General features: G+C 41.1%; 1 non-coding gene across 1 annotated transcript; it reads right to left on the bottom strand.

The window, feature by feature from the left end:
* Positions 1 to 4,044: 4,044 nt before the first annotated feature.
* On the bottom strand, positions 4,045 to 4,147 carry LOC125486210. Its single transcript, XR_007264902.1, has one exon. It is a non-coding gene; the product is annotated as a U6 spliceosomal RNA (small nuclear RNA).
* Positions 4,148 to 18,802: the final 14,655 nt, after the last annotated feature.

Raw genomic sequence — 18,802 nt, 5'->3', positions numbered from 1 at the left:
CAATATCTTCAAAGTAATTCCCAATTGTGTGTACAGATCATTCTCAATGGAAATGCTACACATTATATATTTAGGAGATTGCCTATAGTATGTTGCCTAGCTATGAGTCAGTGGGAATACTGTTATATAGCAACACGGTGTTATCAGCAAAATATAATGGGGAAAACAGTTACAGGAAATAAGTGCTATACTTACAGGGAATGTACATTCTACCAAAAATAATTTATTTTACTGGTTAAATTGGGTCATGGTGCTGTGTCTGTGTCAGATCTTCTTCACCAATGAGCTACTGAGGGGTGCTCAGGAGGCGATAGCTTGCTAGTCTCAATGTCCTAGGGATCAGTTGGCTGGATAACAGGTTTGTTAGACAGAATGACATCAAAGTGTGGGTTCAGTTCCTGTACCAGCTGAGGTTACCATGAAAGATTCTCCTCTCAACCTGTCCCTTCACCTGATGCATGGTGACCCTCAGGTTAAACCACCACCACATCTCTCTCTAATGAAAGAGTGGGACTATGGCAGCTTCACTTTTTATCGAGTCTTAGGAGTAGGTCCTTGAGCTCTCTTGTGCTATCGCCTGAGTAGAACCAATTTACAGGTTTTTCCATATCTCTCTGTCTCTGGCTCATGTTGCACTTTTTCATGCATCTGTTGCATCTTCTACTTCAGTCTCTTTCTAATTCTGTGCATCTTTCTCTCTCTTTCTGTGCTCTTCTGCTTCTTCTTCTCTCGTCATTCCTTGACTCTTCTTTCGGAGGACAGATGGTAGATAGCAAGGCAAGGAGGCATTGCAATTTGCAAGTCACTTGTTAGCAATGGAAGTGGTGATTGTGTGAGAAACATGCAGCTTAACCAGGTTGACAGCTCTCTTCAGACCCTCCCCACCACACCCGATCTGTTTTATCCAAATTCCCCACTCAAATCCCCAACATTGTGGTTCCAAGTATCTCCTCAAGCCTATTGCATAGCTAAGCTATTCTTTTTCACTTTATTGTATCGGTTCTCCCTGTTGCCTCTCGCTGTCCCATTTCCTCTTACCTACTAATAATTTCATCCTTCGCCATATGCCAACTATTGACTTACCGCTGACAACCCCTCCCTCCTTCCCCTTCATTCCCATCCCGTTCAGTTGAACCCACATTGTGTGTATTCCCTCATATGAACATCACCAAAAAATAGGCTAACTATAATCTGTATGCACCAATAACATACAGACATTGCACGGATTGACATGACCCATACACTGTTTTAGAAAGCTCTGATTCACATTGCTAGTGTTTTATATCTTCTCTAAATTATCCCTTAAACAATCATGTCCTATTGGACAACGTACAGAAGATAAAACACAATCTAATTACATTTTAACCTTGTCTTGTGGGTCAAGGAAGTGCCTTCTTATTCTGCAACTGTAGTACTACAAAGATTTTTGTCCAAATTTTGCAAGACCTTTTATTGTTGCAAATGTAGAGATTAGAAGAACCTTAAGGCAGATTGCATGGTATAAAATGCTCAATATGTACATTGGCAATAGATTTGAATCAAAGCAATTTTATTTTCTTCACAGTAAACAAGTACATTGATGATCACAAGCGCATGAACACATAATTATAAGCAGTCTGTTCAGTCCACATGAAATGTTCCAGTCATCTACTTTCTCCAATGCAATGTATGAATTTCACTCAGGTTCTCCTTTCATTGTGTGGCTGCAGATCAAATCTCACCATGATGGAGAAATCTCAGAAAAGCTTTTTATCTTTGCTTTAAGAAATGTGTGTTTAGCTTCTCTTTCACTTCTTTATCTCAGAGCTGCAGGAACTGAGGTTTCTCCATTATTTCATTTCTGGGTAGTAAGACTCAAATTAGCCACTGACCTCATCCGTCTCGACAACATGTCTCATTCAGAACCACAGAAAAGGGACTCAAAGTGTTTTCCTACTTTTCTACAATACACCAATGACTACATTTTAAATGTCATTTATTAGCTGTAAAAGGCTGTGGGATATCCAGTGATTCTTCTGGATACTAGCTCAGTGAGGCTAACAAATCATTGCCAGTTTATGGCAATCTGATTCTATGAGCTCAGGTCTCTAAGAACATGGACTTGGGATCACCAAAGTTTCCTCTTTGCTGTGGAACATGACAATGGGGACTTTCTTCACCTCAGTACTGAAGTAGTTTCTGTTTTCAAGACATTAAACCAAAACTGCAACAACTTGTTGAGGCAGAAGAATTCCATAGTTTTGTTTGAAGACCCTTGTACATGGAGCTTTTTGTCTGAAATATTATATTTTACAGTGCTCAATAAATGCTGGTCTGTAACTTACAGTGAATGTGGAACTAATGCATTCAAGTCAGGCAGCAGTTGAATTGCCAACAGTTTTCTTCAATGAAAGAAGATGAAAGGATTTATTTTATACCATGTAATACTCAAACATACTCCAACCGCCACTTCAAGGAATGTGCATCAAGGTGGTTTCATGCTTAGGCTTGCAGACTAGGACCTGTGTACTGTTCTCAGGCCGTTGTCAATTCTGAACTGTCAGAGCAGTATAAAGTAGTTATTCTTATTTCAGAGACAACAAGGTGCAGAGCTGGATGAACACAGCAGGCTAAGCAGCATCATAGGAGCAGAAAGGCTGACGTTTCGGGCCTAGACCCTTCATCAGAAATGGGGGAGGGGAAGGGGGTTCTGAAGTAAATAGGGAGAGAGGGGGAGGCGGATACAAGATGGATTGAGGAGAGGATAGGTGGAGAGGAAACAAACAGGTCGAAGAGGCGGGGATGGAGCCAGTAAAGGTGAGTGTAGGTGGGGAGTTAGGGAGGGGATAGGTCAGTCCAGGGAGGACGGACAGGTCAAGGGGGTGGGATGAGGTTAGTAGGTAGGAGATGGGGGTGCGGCTTGAGGTGGGAGGAGGGGATAGGTGGGAGGAAGAACAGGTTAGGGAGGTGGGATGAGCCGGGCTAGTTTTGGGATGCGGTAGGGGGAGGGGAGATTTCAGAGATAGTTTGTCCTTCATGACAAATATATTTAAAATACATTTGAACAGTTTTTTGCTATCAACTTGTTTCCAGTCTGCACATTCTCAAATGCAACAAAATCTAGGCAATATCCATCCAATAGCATTCCCTCAATTCAAGGACAACATCTCCCCAGGTTTCCACCATAGGTCTTCATGTGACTGAACAGATTCTCAACTCCAACTCTTTGAGCATGAGAGGCAGGAGGTCCCACAACATTGCGAGATCCTGAGTTCAGAAGTTGCTCATTTCCATTCAATTGTTGCCTCATTGTTAAGGTGCTTGAACTCAAAGTGGGATGCAGCTCGATGAAGGAGTTGATGTTATTTTAAAGGACTGACAGCGAGCTTCTTCCAGTCATTAATGTCAGTGCTGTTCCTTTTCAAGGAGAGCTTCATAGTGTTTTGCAAGTGTACTCATAGAATCCTTACATTGTGGAAGCCAGCTGTTTGGCCCATCGAGTCCTCACCGACCCTCTGAACAGCATCACACCTAGACCCATCCCCCTACCCTATCCCTGTAACCCTGTATTTCCCATTGTTAACCCAGCTAGCCTGCACATCCCTGGACACTATGGGGCAAATTAGCATGACCATTCCACCTAAGCTGCACATCATTGGACTGTGGGAGAAAACCGGAGCACCCGGAGGAAACACAGGCAGACACGGGGAGAATGTGCAAATTCCACACTGGCAATCACCTGAGGTTGGAACTGAACCTGGGTCCCTGGTGCTGTGAGGCAGCATTGCTAACCACTGAGCTAGCACTTGTATTCTTTGTCCTCCTCTGGAATGTTCGCCATAGAGGGTTAAAAAAGAAGGGACATGGTGCGGAAGACAGTTTCTTCCATCTGGACACACTGTCCAGTCTGTCAAAGTTGATTTTGGGATAGTTTTTTTCTCTAATTTAACATATTTTTCCTGATCAACCTGTTCAGGGATGTTATTGCACAACTTTGGAGCAGATGGGACTTGAACCAGGTCCCCAGTCCAGGCTAGGGACATATCACTGCACCATAACGGGGCCCTAAATATGGAAAGCTTCACAAACTTGTGTGTCATCCCTGCGCAGAGACCATGCTAATCTTCTCTGTATTGTTCCAATTTTCATAAATGTGCTGCCGAAGCAAGTTTTGTGTGAATGCTCAGCTTCATGAAGGACACTAGCATTTTGTTCAACAGTCCTCCCGTTGAATCTCCAAGTAGCAACATTGCTCATGGAACTTCTCTGCTATTCTTATGTCGCTGATACAGAGTATCCAGACTTGGACTCATAAATGGAAAGTAACATTGGCTTCACACAAACATTAAGCAATGGCTATCTCCAGGGAGAGAATTGAATCACCTCTTCCTGACACATACTGACAATATTTTCAATGGATCCCCCACCATGAGCATGGAAGTGACCAACTAAAAACTGAATGAGCCAAATAAATATCACAGCTACCAGCAAAGGTTATTCTGGATATTCTGCAGTGAGTGGCTTACTTCATGAATGGGGGGAAAAAAACCCTTCTACTGCCTACAATGGATAAGTTAGATTGACATATGCTCCATCACCCCAGATAATGAAGCTGCAACAACATTCAGGAAAGTCAACACCATCCAGGCACAAAACAGTCTGCTTCACCATTACTTTGTCCACTCTTCTCAACAAGATCTCATTCTGGCGACCAATCTACTGTGCCTACAATGCACTAACAGAGAGTCACCAAAAAGGCCCCAGTCCTCGGCAGTTTCGACAGACCCCGGTCCTCAGCGGTTTCGATGGACACCTGTCCTCAGGAGTTTCAACAGACCCTGGTCCTCGCCAGTTTTAACAGGCCCCCAGTCCTCAGTGATTTTGGCAGTCTCCCTGTTTTGGCAATTTCAAGAGGCCCCCAGTCCTTAGCAATTGGACAGGCCCATCGGTCTTCAGAAGTGGGCAGTCCGTAAAACCAAGGGGCCTTGGAATGGACAAAAATTATATTTGTCTTAACTTCCACATTTTCTTTTTGTATATAATTTATATAATTATGTTTCTGTGGTGACACTTACACATTTTACTGTATTTTTGCAGATACTAGTAACAATAATTTCTATCAAAAAAAATTCTTCTAAAGCATTTCACCGAAACCGCACCATGAGATATTCTGGTAGAAACACTTGTAAGAACATTTTCCATCGTGAAGTTGATAAAAAGGAGTTTTTTTTTAAAAATTGCATCTCAAAGTAGTGCCCATTCTGACAAGGTAACAAGGAGCACTGGAATGATATACAATTGGAGATTAATTTTCCACACAAACATAAACAACAAATAATCTCAGTGATCAGTCAAAAACTGTACACCCATTGTCTGTGGTCCTGAATACTGACCAGAAGGCTTTTGGTAGTTCTTCCGTCTCGGCTATAAAGTAAGAGAGACTAATAATAGACAGACACACAGGAAAAGATATTCAGCAAAGGCTCTAAGGTCAGTTGGGTTTTTAAAGAGAAAACTGCAAGGGCTTTTCCTCAGATTAAGTGGTGAGTAATGCTACAGGATGATTGAGGCTTACTTCATTTAAATTCAGTAACATGACCCATTGATATGAGCAAGTGCAGCATTTTCTTTATTTTATATTTATTCACAATTATAAGTTGGATTGTTTGAATCAACTGAGTTTGATCATAACCTCTGTTCCTCATGTTTGTTACAGCTTATCAAGTTGCTTCAGGTCTCATCTTGTCCAGTGCATCTGAGGTCATTTTTAGAAAGGATAGAGAAACTTAACAGGGCATGTGGAAGGTACAAATGATATAGTTGTACAAGAGGGCATAAAACTCAGCAAGTTAACTGTGTAAAATAAAGACTTTCACATGACTTTTAAGAGTGCTGAGTACCACCGCACCCAAAAGGTATTGAGACTAGGAGCCATATTTTGAAAGTGAGAGAAAAAAGATTTTAAAAAGACATGAGGGGCAATTTTTTTACACAGAGAGTGGTTCGTGTGTGGAATGAACTTCCAGAGAAAATGGTGAATGTGGGTACAGTTAGAACATTTAAAGGACATTTAGATAAGTACATGAATAAGAAATGCTTAGAGCCATATGGATCACGTGCAGGTAGGTGGGACTAGTTTAGTTTGGGATTATGATAGAATAGACTGGTTGGGCTGAAGGGCCTGTTTCCGTGCTGTATGACTCTATATGTTTCTATGAATCTAAAAGATTCTAAGATTATAACACTTGATTTACTGGATTATTTCCAGCATTTTATGTCTGATGCGTAATTGTTCATAGCATGCTCTCTTGCAGTATAAGTCTTAGATATATACTGATCACTGTTTAAACAAATACAGTACAATGATGTGCTTTTTTAATATTTGTTCATCTGATGTCCCTTATTCATTCATGCTAGGCACCATTTATTGCCCATCCCTAATTGCCTAGAGGGCAGTTAAGAGTCAACCACATTGCTGTGGGTCTGGAGTCACATGTAGATGAGACCAGGTAAGGATGGCAATTTCCTTCCCCTAAAGGGTATTTTTTTTTAATGCATCAACAATCAGTCATCATTAGATTCTTAATTCCAGATATTTATTGAATTCAAATTCCAGCCTCTGCTGTGGCAGGATTCAAACCCAGGACCCCAGAACATTATCTGGGTTAGTAGTCCAGCGATAATACCACTAGGCCATTGCTTCCCCTTCATGACATGGATGTAATTTGTAAAGACGTTTGTTGTCCGTCCCTTGAGAGAATTTAAAATTCAACCACGTTACAGTGCAATCACATGTAGTTCAGGCCAGATAAGGATAGCATTGTACATTTACTTGGAGTAACCCTGTGATGATGTGACAGCGTTGTACCTCACTGAGTATAAACAGCACAGTGTGAGTGGAGTCAGGACTATCCTGAAGGAGCACACCAGAAGACATGCTGAGAGCGTGTGTGCATGAAGACAATGAAGGTTGCTTAGTTCTTACCTGATGTGATAGATCAGTGCCTGATATAACTATGATTACCATGTATATCAAGATTTAGTATTAATGTATTATAAATCGTAGTGGCTCAGTGGTTAGTACTGCTGCCTCACAGCACCAGGGGACCTGGGTTAAATTCTGCCATCGGGTGACTGTCTGTGTGGAGTTTGCACATTCTCCCCGTGTCCATGTGCGTTTCCTCCCACCGCCCTAAGATGTGCAGTTTAGGTGGATTGGTCACACTAAATTGCCTTTGGTGTCCAGGTAGATTAGCCATGGAAAATGCAGGATTATAGGGTGAGGGTGGGGGTCTGGGTGGGATGTTCTTTGGACGGTCAGTGTGGACGCAATGGGCCAAATGGCCTGCTTCCACACTGTAGGGATTCTATATAATTTTACTGTATTAAGCCTGAAGACAGTTGTTGACTTTGCTTTCTCCTCAAGCAGTCTATCTTGAACACAAACTCCTGGTGTGGTATCAAAACATACAATTTAAAAAAAGGTAGATTTTCTTCCAGTAAAGGATATTAATAAACAAGATAGGTTTTAATGACAATCAATAACATTTATATTGTCACCACTACTGAAACTCACTTTTAATTCCAATTGGTTTTAATTTAACATAAATTCCACCAGCTACCTTGGAGGGATTTGATCCCACGTCTCAGGCCTATGACCATAGACCACAGAATTGTTAGCCCAGTGATATTAACACCACACCAACATTTCCCCAAGTTGCAACTGCACAACTCGAGACAAGACCAATAAATAACCCAAAATGATACCAGAATACTGAAATGACATTCAGTCACCATCAGGCATTGCAAAGTACACTAACTCTTTGAATAGGACTTAATGCAGGATAAAGTTTTGACGAAGAATAGTTTTTAACTGGAAGAGGAGCATTAGACATTTAGGAAAATTGCTTTTTCCATTATTTTGTATTATTGTCTATTGCTTTTAACATGAGGAAATTACTGCCTCTATTTAATATCTACATTAGACATCTCCCCAGTGGCATTCAAACCTAACTTTTTCTAAATGCATATAATAACGTACTGAATGCCTTTCTGGATTGCATTTTTGCAATGATGTTCTGGAGTGCTTGAAATTGCTGTAGGATATATTGAGATGGATATATATAAAAGGAGGCTTTCATGTGAATGATTTTAGTTTAATTACTCCCTCTTCTGCAGGCAGTTGGAATAAGGCAGGCCTGGAGTACATTGAAAAAGTGCTCTTTAAGCCTCAGAGAGATACTACACATCCCTTACTTTCCATGGAAGAGTGACTCATTATGTAGTGTTTGCTGATAGTAATGGAACAATGACTTCTGAAAACAATTTGAATTAGCTGGAAATGCTTAGGCATAACCTTAACAAGAAAACATCCACTAAGCCTCCAGGTACTGAACTGGAATGGAGACTACCAGCTCATGAGCTGTTCTTATAAACCTTCGAGCACTTCAGCAACTAATACACACTTGGGCTACAAACCACATTGTAACAATTCCACAAGAGTGTGTGCTGTGTCCAGGTTGTACCTTGTACACTTTAATAAGGTCCCCCTCAGCCTTCTCTACTCTAAAGAACACAATCTCAGCCTCATAAAAACGGAAAGAACTGCAGATGCTGTAAATCAGGAACGAAAACAGAAGTTGCTGGAAAAGCTCAGCAAGTCTGGCAGCATCTGTGAAGAAAAAAAAATCAGAGTTAAAGTTTCGAGTCCGGTGATCCTTCCTCAGAACGGATGGTAGCTGGGAAAATGTAGCTTTATATGCAGAAAATCTTAGCCTCTTTAGTCTCTTTTCATAGTGGAATCACTCTAGCCCAGACAACATCCTGGTGCATCTCCTCTGCAGCCTCTGTGTGCAATCATATCCTTCCTACAGTGTAGTAACAAGCACTGCCCACAGGACTCCAGCTGTGGCCTAACTAATAATGTCTACAGCTCCGTAATAACATTCTTGTTCTTTAATTCAATGCATTGACTAATAAAGGCAAGTATTCTGTCTGCCTTCTTAATCATCTTATGTATCTATCCTGCTGCCTTCAAGGATCTATGGGCATGCACTCTGAGGGCCTTCTGATCCTTTGTACTTCCTAGGATCTTACCATTCAATATGTACTCCCATGCCTTGATAATCCGCAAAAAAATGCATCACCTCACACTTTTCAAGATTAAATTCCTTCACTACAGTTTAGCCCATCTGTCCAACCTATCTATCTCATCCTGTAGTCTGAGGATTTCCTCCTCACTATTTACCAAACCACCAACTTGTGTATCAACTGCAAACTTACTGATCAGATCAGAGAGATGAATGGGACTGAAAGTGGACAAATCCCCGGGACCAATGACCTTCACCCTGGAATATTGAAAGAGATGGCTACTGCGATAGCAGGTACATTGGTGACCATCTTCCAACATTCTATGAATTCTGTAATGGTGACTGCAGTTGGATGAAGGCCATGGAAATATAACTCCACTGTTTAAGAAAGGAGGAAGAAAGAAAACAAGGAATTACAGATGTGTTAGGCTGATGTCTATAGTGAGAAAAACACTAGAATCTATTATAAAGGATATGATTGCTGGATATTTAGAAAATAATTATCAAATTGTACAGAGTCAACATGGATATATGAAGGGCAAAGCATATTTGACCAATCTGATATATTTATTGCAGATATTACAAACACAGTTGATAAGGGAAAACTTGTCACTACAATGTATTTGAATTTTCAGAAGGCTTTTGCTATAGACCGCAGCGGAGATTAGTAAACAAAATTAAAACATGTAGGATTGCAGGTAATCGACTAGCATGGATTGAGGATTGGTTAACAGACAGAAAGCAAAACAGTGGGAATAAATAGATCAATCTGAGGTTGGAAGACTGTCACTAATGGGAGACACAAGAATCAGGGCTTGGGCACCAGCTGTACACAGTCTATAGCAATGATTTGGATGTGAATACTGTACTATTTCCAAGTTTGTAGATGATATAAAACTTAACGGGAATGTGCATTGTGAGGATGATACAAAGAGGCTTCAAGGGAATTTAAGCAGGTTGAGTGAGTGGATAACAGCATGGAAAACAAAACATAATGTTGGTAAGTGTGAATGTACCTATCTTCATTGGAGGAACAGAGGTGCAGTGTATCTCTTAAATGATGAGAGATTAGAAAGTGATGTCCAAAGGGACATAGGTGTCCTTGTTTAGAAGTCACTGAAAGCTAATTTGCAAACAATTCAGAAGACAAATAATTTGTGAGGTTTGTCATAGAAGTCTTGCTTTAACTGTAGGTAAGCAGTTTCAATCCCCTTACCTAAGGAAGGATACATTTACCATAGAGAGAGTGTAACAAGTTGATTCCTGGGATAAAAGCCAAAAGAACTGCGGATGCTGTAAATCAGGAAGGAAAATAGAAGTTGCTGGAAAAGCTCAGCAGGTCTGGCAGCATCTGTGAAGAAAAATCAGAGTTAACATTTCAGATCCAGTGAGTTCTGAGGAGGGGTCACCGGACCCGAAACGTTAACTCTGATTTTTTCTTCACAGATGCTGCCAGACCTGCTGAGTTGATTACTGAGATGTTGAGGCTGTCCCACAAGGAGAGACTGAGGAGACTAGGCATGTATTCTCAGGAGTTCAAAAGAATGACCGGAAGTCTTGAAAATTCTTAAAAATAGAAACAAAGTAGATGCAGAAAGATGTTTCCCCTGGCTGTGGGGTCCAGAACTAGGGGAGACAGTCTCAGAGTAAAAGGCAAGCTACTTTGTACCAAGATGAGGAGGAACTGCTTCACTCAGAGGGTGGGGAATGTTTGGAGTTATTTACCCCTGAGCACTGTGGAAGCTCAATCATTGAGTGGGTTTGAGACAGAGATTGATAGACTTCTAGTTACTAATAACATTAAAGGATATAGGTGCAGGAAATTAATGCTGAGGAAGATGAACAATCATAATCTAGAATGGTGGAGCAGCCTCACGGGACTGAATGGTCTACTCTAGCGCCTACGTTGCGTTAACATGCTGCAAACATGGCTAATGACCAATATTGCCAAATAATTGCCATATGAAGGACCACCTCCTATCCTGAGTTGCATTTTACAGGCAACAGGAAGAGCAGCAGCCTTGTGGGGAGCCTGCTGGATAAACACTCGGGGGTTCCTAGAGAAGGGGCCCTTCTTTATGGTTGCTGCATGGCCCAAGAGGACCATTCCCACAGCATCAAGGACAAAAGGTGCAATTCCATCTCTCCACACACTCACCAAAACCATGGGCCCTCCAATACTGCCAGGCTGGCCTTTGCTGCCAAGGACACTGCGTTTGGGTCAGCAGCTGGGAGGAAAGCCACCATCCTTTCAATTGGCTGCCACTGTTACATTCTCCTCTTCAGCATAAATACTCACACACAAGGCTTAATGAAGCAATAACATGGGAGTTTCATTGAAGGTGAAACTATGTCAAAATATTGTGCACTGGGGGCTAAATATAGTGCATCTTACTCTCACTGCTTCTGCTACTCTGCTGCTTCAGACTGTGCAATAAGTCATGTATAATACATTCTATCCTGTCAAAGTGTGTAACAATTGACAGAGGTTCAAAAGATGTATGTCATTAAAACAGCCACTGGTAAAATAGCCATCAGGATTCCCATGCCTCCCAGTGACATGTTACCTCTTCCTTTTGGTCCTGGCAGCCAGAAGCTTACCTTGTGAAGAAAAAACCAGCTCAAAAAGTGTTTCATTCAGCTATTTCTTCTCCTGTTCGTAAAATGATAATTGCTCTTAATAACAGATGTGTACATTTTGGTTGATTTCAGTGAAACGTTAATCATCAAAATTATGATGATTACAAAGCCTCTCTGGCCACATTCTGAATGTTGCAGTTTCTTTAAATCAGAAACCTGGAGTCATTAGATGCTCAAAGTTTCTGCTGAACTGTGGACAATTACCCAGCCCCTGGGTTGATTGCCACAGATAAGCACGATGTACGTTCCATAGTTGCTGACAGATGCTGGTTGCAATCATCGTCCTTACTGCCAGCCTATAACATGACAATAAAAGTGAAATGCAGCATTTTATACTCAGAACTAGAGCACAAATTTAATTAGCAGTAAATCTGCTTGAGATCCAGGACTGCAGTCAGTGTTCCAGCTAATTAAATACTACAACTCCATGAGATGTGTATTTGATTTTCTTTGTGAACAGTATTTAATGAACAAGAAAGAGGCTATGCAGATCACAGCATGTAGGGCTCTGATAACAGATGGTGGGTGAATGTGCAATGAAAGTCCACCTCTTACCTCCAGGCCTCTGATTTAGTGGCTTACAGAAGCAGCAATGTGCTGATGACTGTTTAATGTTCCAGAGCTTCTGCACTTACTTAGCATCTAATCAGTTGGATTCCATTGAGCTCTAAGGTGGATTTGGCAAGTTTTGTAAGTACCTCTGCAAGGATTAAACCAGTCCTTCAAGTACTTAGGCTATTGATTTCTTTTCCTTGCAAGCTCTGCACAAGATGCACAACTCATTTGATAGTCTGTTATTGATACTAGTTAGGAATTGTGATACCCAGGTTCAGCTTGTACAAAGAAACAGCATTCCCCGAGAAAACAGGCTGCCGTGACATTGTATTCTTTGCCCCCGATTGTTCTTGAGTATTGATTTCTGGATTATTCTGCTCACCCATCTTTTACCATCCTTAAAAAGAGAAATCTGAGATGTGGCTTAGCAGAGCTCTGTCAAATAACAAAAGGTTTCAACAGAGCACTTGCTTTTTTGTAGTTCAGGGTTGGGAACCAGATTCCTGGATAATTTTCATGTCTTCGACCCAAAAGACATTACCTTCAAATGTGAATATCCTTATTAGGCCAATGGTAAGTTTAATGCTGAGCATTACTGGGATACAACAGCCATGTTAATGCCTGATCTCTTATTGAAGTGAGCACCTGCACATGCAGCAACCTCAACAGGCATCAAAGTGGCCAGAATGGCCTATTCAGAGATAATGTATCTAATTGAGCCCCAGATTCCCCAGATCTGGTAATGTTTGCAGCCTAAAAATAAAACTAACTAATGCCCACATTGCTCCCAACAGCTCTGCATTAACATACATAAGACCATTCAGAAACATCGATTTATATTTAGGGTGGCACGGTGACTCAGTAGTTAGCACTGCTGCCTCACAGCGCCAGGGACCCAGGTTTGATTCCAGCCTCGGGCAAATGTCTGTGTGGAGTTTGCACGTTCTCCCCGTTTCTGCATGGGTTTCCTTCAGATGCTCCAGTTTCCGTCCAAAGATGTGAAGGTTAGGTGGGTTAGCCACGGGAACTGCAGGGTTACAGAGATAGGGGAGGGGGTGGGTACTCTTCGGAGTGTCCGTGTGGACTTGATGGGCCAAATGGCCTGCTTGTACACTGTAGGGATTCTGTGATAAATTATAAACAACCTTCTCACCCTCCCTGGCACATTTCCAAACTTTTCGGTGACTCCAACAAGCTATTTATTGGAGGCGATGTGTTCTTGATTTCCTCCATTTTCATTCTCACTTTGAACATTCAAGCTTGTCCCTAAGGTTTAAGGGCATACCAGTTGAAGAAACTTCAGAGAACATGCAATTCGCTATCACAGACAGTGGCTGAAGTGTATTGTGTTGATGTATAAAGGAGACTAAGCATACGAAGGAGAAGAAGTTTGAAGGATGTGCTGATAGAGTAAGATGATTGGGCCGAATGGCCTGTTTCTTTTTTTTTCCTTTATTCATTCACAGGATGAGGGCGTCGCTGGCTAGGCAGCATTTATTGCCCATCCCTAATTGCCCAGAGCTCTGTCAAGAGGCAACCACATTGCTGTGGGTCTGGAGTCACATGTAGGCCAGACCAGGTAAGGATGGCAGTTTCCTTCCCGAAAGGACATTAGTAAACCAGATGTGTTTTTCCAACAATCAACAATGAATCATAGTCATCATTAATTCATCACGGACTCTTAATTCCAGATATTTTATTGATTTCAAATTCCACCATCTGCCATGGCGGGATTCAAACCCAGGTCCCCAGAACGTTATGTGGGTCTCTGGATTAACAGTCCAGCGATAATACCACTAGGCCATCGCCTCCCGTAGGAGGTACTGTATAATCCTATTTTAAGTAAGCCATCACACAGTAATTCATCTTTCTGAAGCCGGATGTTGTCCTTTACTCTGAGCTCTGTACAGCAACTATTTCCATCTGCCAAGCTCCATTGATGTGTTGGAATTTGTAATTCAATGCCCTCACTTTCAAATCCCACCAGAGCATCTCATCATCTTATCTGAGTGACCGTCAGCAGCATGGCACTAATACATAAAGTCTCCAATAGAACAGTAGCATAAGGAACATTGGAAATTGTGGTGGGAATAGACCACCCGGCCCATCAAACCTGTTCTGCCATTTAACCAGATTGTGGCTGATTTTCTATCTCAACACCATTTTTCCATTCTATTGCTACATCCCTTGATATCTTTAATGTCTAGAAACCTTAGACTTTTGTCTTGAATATACTTAATAACTGAGCTTCCAAAGTCCTCTTGGGCCAAGAATTCCCAAGATTCACAACCTTTTTGAGTGAAGAAATGCTTCCCTCCATATTGCAGTCCTAAATAGCTAGCTGCTTATTCCGCTCCCAGGTCCCAAGATGTTACTGTGATAGATGCTCTTTAACAGAGAATTGTAAAACTCACCAGCTGTTCTATAAGCCTGGGAATGCAATTTTCTTTTACTCACCATATTATATGCCACCTTTACAAGGAATTATTCACTCATTTCTTTTTAAGAAGATTTCTCTGTGGTTTATCTTTCTTGTCTTCCCCCATAGGCAGGGACAATGTGTGACTCTGATTCCACCACAGACTTAGTGTCCCTCATCATTTCTTCAGTTAACACAAGAAATGCCAGGAAACTCTCAACTTCGTGATAGGTTCCTGAGCTTCTCTAGCACCTGGTTGACCAAGGAGAGAGTGCTTTATCTTCCTCTTTTAATCAATATTTCTTTTAAAGATTGTCCATTTTACAATGAATGACTGAAACCATCATTTGTAGATATTACTGAACCACAACAGTTCAAAATGTTCCAATAACATACTTAGTTATGCACTGAATAGCTTTAGTACAGTACTGATTCTACCCTCGGATACAGCTGTGTGGATGCCTGTCGTCATCCAGCAGCTCCTCATAAACTGGTTATACCTTTCATGTATGCATGAATAGTAAGCTGGCTGTTCAACCATGGGGACATCACTCATACGATAAACTTTCAGGGGTTCAGGGAATGACAATTCGTCATAGTAAGCTGAGTTGGCTTTCCCCTCTTTTTCCATCATTCTCCATTTCCTCGCCTCAAATATTTCCACTTTTACCCTTCAGTTAATAATCTGGTTTGTATGGGTAGTTTTTCACATTTTTTTGTCTGTTCATGATTATTGTAGCAAAAGGCGATACGGACTATCTCCAATCTGTTGCACTGGTCCAGTAAATTGGTGGCACTGATATCATTGCTGTGCGTGTGTAACAGGCATTCAGCACCCATTCTTCTGATAGGCGCCTGCACAGTGCCAGTACTCACGGCCCTACTTCAATGCTTGGTTCAGCGCTCCACTGGCCTGCCACTTCACTTGGCTTTGCGAAAACTACAATCCAAAACAATGTCATTAGCCTGGCTGAGTAAGGTCACACAACACTTAGGATTCTGCAAATCAGAGAAACATTTAAAAAAGAATATTCAAGCCATGACATAAATGCAAGCTCTTGTTGTAACTTGATGCTGTCTCTCCCTCCTCCTCTCTGACCTCTCCACAGTCTTTGAGATGGTCAATCTTCTTACACCTCCATCATTCAGCTCAGAAGACTGACTTTCTTCACTCAAGTTACCCCCTTATCTATTCTAGTGTAGGTAGACCATCTCCTCAATAGGCTGTCTTCCTTATCCCACCTTCACTGCTGTTTCTGGTTGTACCAGACTGTTTGTAATCTTGGCAGCCTATTTAACCTTGGGTTCCTGACTCCCATACCCTCTCCATCAGCTAGGCTGCCTGTATCCATTTCTGTGACAATTGCCCACTTCTCCCATTGCCTCAACCCGCTTGCTGCTGAACCCTCATCCATGTTCCCATCACCATCAGATTTGAATGTTCCCATGTTCTCTGGCTAACCTTCCATTCTCCACTCTGCACTGTTTTCAGTTCATCCAAAAGGCATCCACCCACCTTTTATTGTAAACCAAATCATCTCACTATCATCCCTCTGTTTTGTACCCTACATCGCCCCTCATCTTCTAGTCCCTCACATTTTAAACACTGATTTGTTGTTTTAAATCCCATCGCATTGGCACACCTTTTCTTTCCTTTAACATTCCTCAGCCTTACAACCTTCCAACTATGGCCACTTGTGCTCTGCCCTCTCCATTTGCTCCAACATTGACAACTGTCCCATACCAGAATTACTTACTTAAACCTAATGAGCTCCTCACTCCCATCTCTTCCCTTAACCCATTACTGAGCTTTTTCTTATCCCTCCTTTTATCTCTCAAAATATTTTCTGATTAATTTTCTATGAAGCACCTTGGGATTTGTTTCTATGTTAATGACACTATATAAATCTGAGAAGTTGTTGTTGTTGTAATTCATACTCTGAACAGTTCCCTGGTATTATCCGGAGAGGTTACTTACTTAACTTCATCTTTCCAATACTGAGAAAGGTTTTGTGCAAACCTATCTTTTCTCTTTCAGATGCTAAGAAATCAATTGTGTATTCCCAACACGCCATGATTTAATTTTAAATTTCAATAAAACCACTGCAGTTTATTCCATCCAACCCCATTTAATTCCACAAGGCCAATTACAACCTCTCAACTAAATTGATAACTCAGACCAGTTAATGGCACACTCCTAAAGATTGTTTTAATGAAGGTAGCCCTGATTTAGCAAAGCATAGGGCCTTGTGGTGCATTGGTAGTGTCCCTACCTTTGAGCCAGGTGGTCTGAGTTCAGGTCCCAATTGCTCTAAAGGTGAATCATATACATCTTAACCGAATTAACTTTAAAGATATAATTGAACATCTGTAATTTCAGACAGGAAAAAACAAACTATGTCCTGTGCTTAATTATTTTATCTAAATACATAATTATATGACAAGTACTGTGTAGACAGCAAAATAGATGCATGTGTAAAAGAAATAGAAAATGAAATGTTACAAACTGCAGCATGTTGATGATTAATTTTCTGGGCACAGGAAAGTTCTGCAAGAACTGCCAGAAAAACAAGATTTGTGTAGATTGAATTATCAAGTCACAATGTATTCACCACACTGAAGACACACTATTCATATGTTAGCCCAACTGTATCCAGTTTTTTAACTGCAAAAATGTTATTGGAAATGTCAACAAATATTCATAGTTCTACCACAACATTGATAAAGCTTCTTTGAAGAAATATGGGTTATGTGATAGGCAAAACTTGCTTCATTACCAATAGATTCTAGCAATTTCCTAATCACACAAAGCTTGAGTTCTTAACTACAGGATGTCTGTGAGTGTGTGTGGTGTAGAAGTGGTAGTATGTTTATGTGGGGAATGGAGAATGTCAATGGACTCATGTGTGTATACAGTGTGCTGGTGGTAACGGCAAGTGTGTGTGTGAGAGTGGTTTCGTGCTGTATTTGTATGTGTGTGTGCGCATGTGCATACATGTGTTTGTGTGTCTGCATGTAAATGTGTATGTGTCTGATTTATATAAAGGTTAGAGAGGTCATGTATGTGGTGGATGAGCCAGAATGATTGTGATGGTGTGTGTGTAGAGGGTTCCAAGTGTATGTATGTCTGGTGTGATGTTCAGAGTGAGAGAGTGTGTGTGTGTGGTAGGTATTGGGGGTATGTATGTGTGCAGTGTTGGGTGTACAGTGTGGTGTAAGGACTGTGGTAATAAGTCTGTGTGCATGTCTCTGTTAGATAGTTAGTTATTTAATGGGAACGCTCATGTAATACCTTACGTGAACCTACTTTTGCCTATTCACAATATTGACCATTTGTAAGGTAAAAAGATTTAATATTATTCAGAGCTACCCCAGTTGGACCAGATAGATAGAAACACTGCCTCTGCTTTACCCATCCCCCTTATCATCTCCCAGTTTCCTGATGATGATTAATCTGTATCTCAGTCACAGTTGTTCTTCCAGAATGGTATTTGCAATGTGTGCTGACCTTACTTCCAGGATCATCACAGACAATTTCAACTCTTATTATCACCAATCAGTCATGATTTTGTCATGGATACAATATTTTAGTTTATTAAACACCTCATTTCACTTGCAAATCTGAGTGAAACAGTGTCCTATTGAATCCAATTTCATCCATTTCTTTGCGCAATTTCATTGCATACCTACAGAGAACTTTGTTTTTTTTGGAACATTGAATTGAATAGCATACAGCTAATGTACATGGAAATGATATAAATCCCTCAAATTTCACATTTGTATTAAAACATTAATGCGACTATTTGATCTAGATCTGGGTATGCAAGGGGCAATTTCAAAGTTTACCGATGACACAAAGCTTGGAAGAATAGTCAACTGTGAGGAGCAAAGGGCAGAACTCCAGAAAGACAGACAAGTTGGTGGATTGGGTAGATAGGTGGCAGATGTGGTTCAATGTAGAGAATTGCGAGATGATTCATTTTGGTAGAAAGCAAATTAAAAGTGATACAAAATAAGGGGTACAACTCTAATGGGGGCGTGCAGGAGCAGAGGTAACTGGATGTATATAATGCACAGATCATAGAAAGTGGCAGGGCAGATGGAAACAGCAGTTAGTAAA

The sequence above is a fragment of the Rhincodon typus genome, chromosome 26, assembly GCF_021869965.1.
Source record: "Rhincodon typus isolate 14 chromosome 26, sRhiTyp1.1, whole genome shotgun sequence".
Classification (NCBI taxonomy): Eukaryota; Metazoa; Chordata; class Chondrichthyes; order Orectolobiformes; family Rhincodontidae; genus Rhincodon; species Rhincodon typus.
This window is presented reverse-complemented; position numbering and strand designations above follow the sequence as displayed.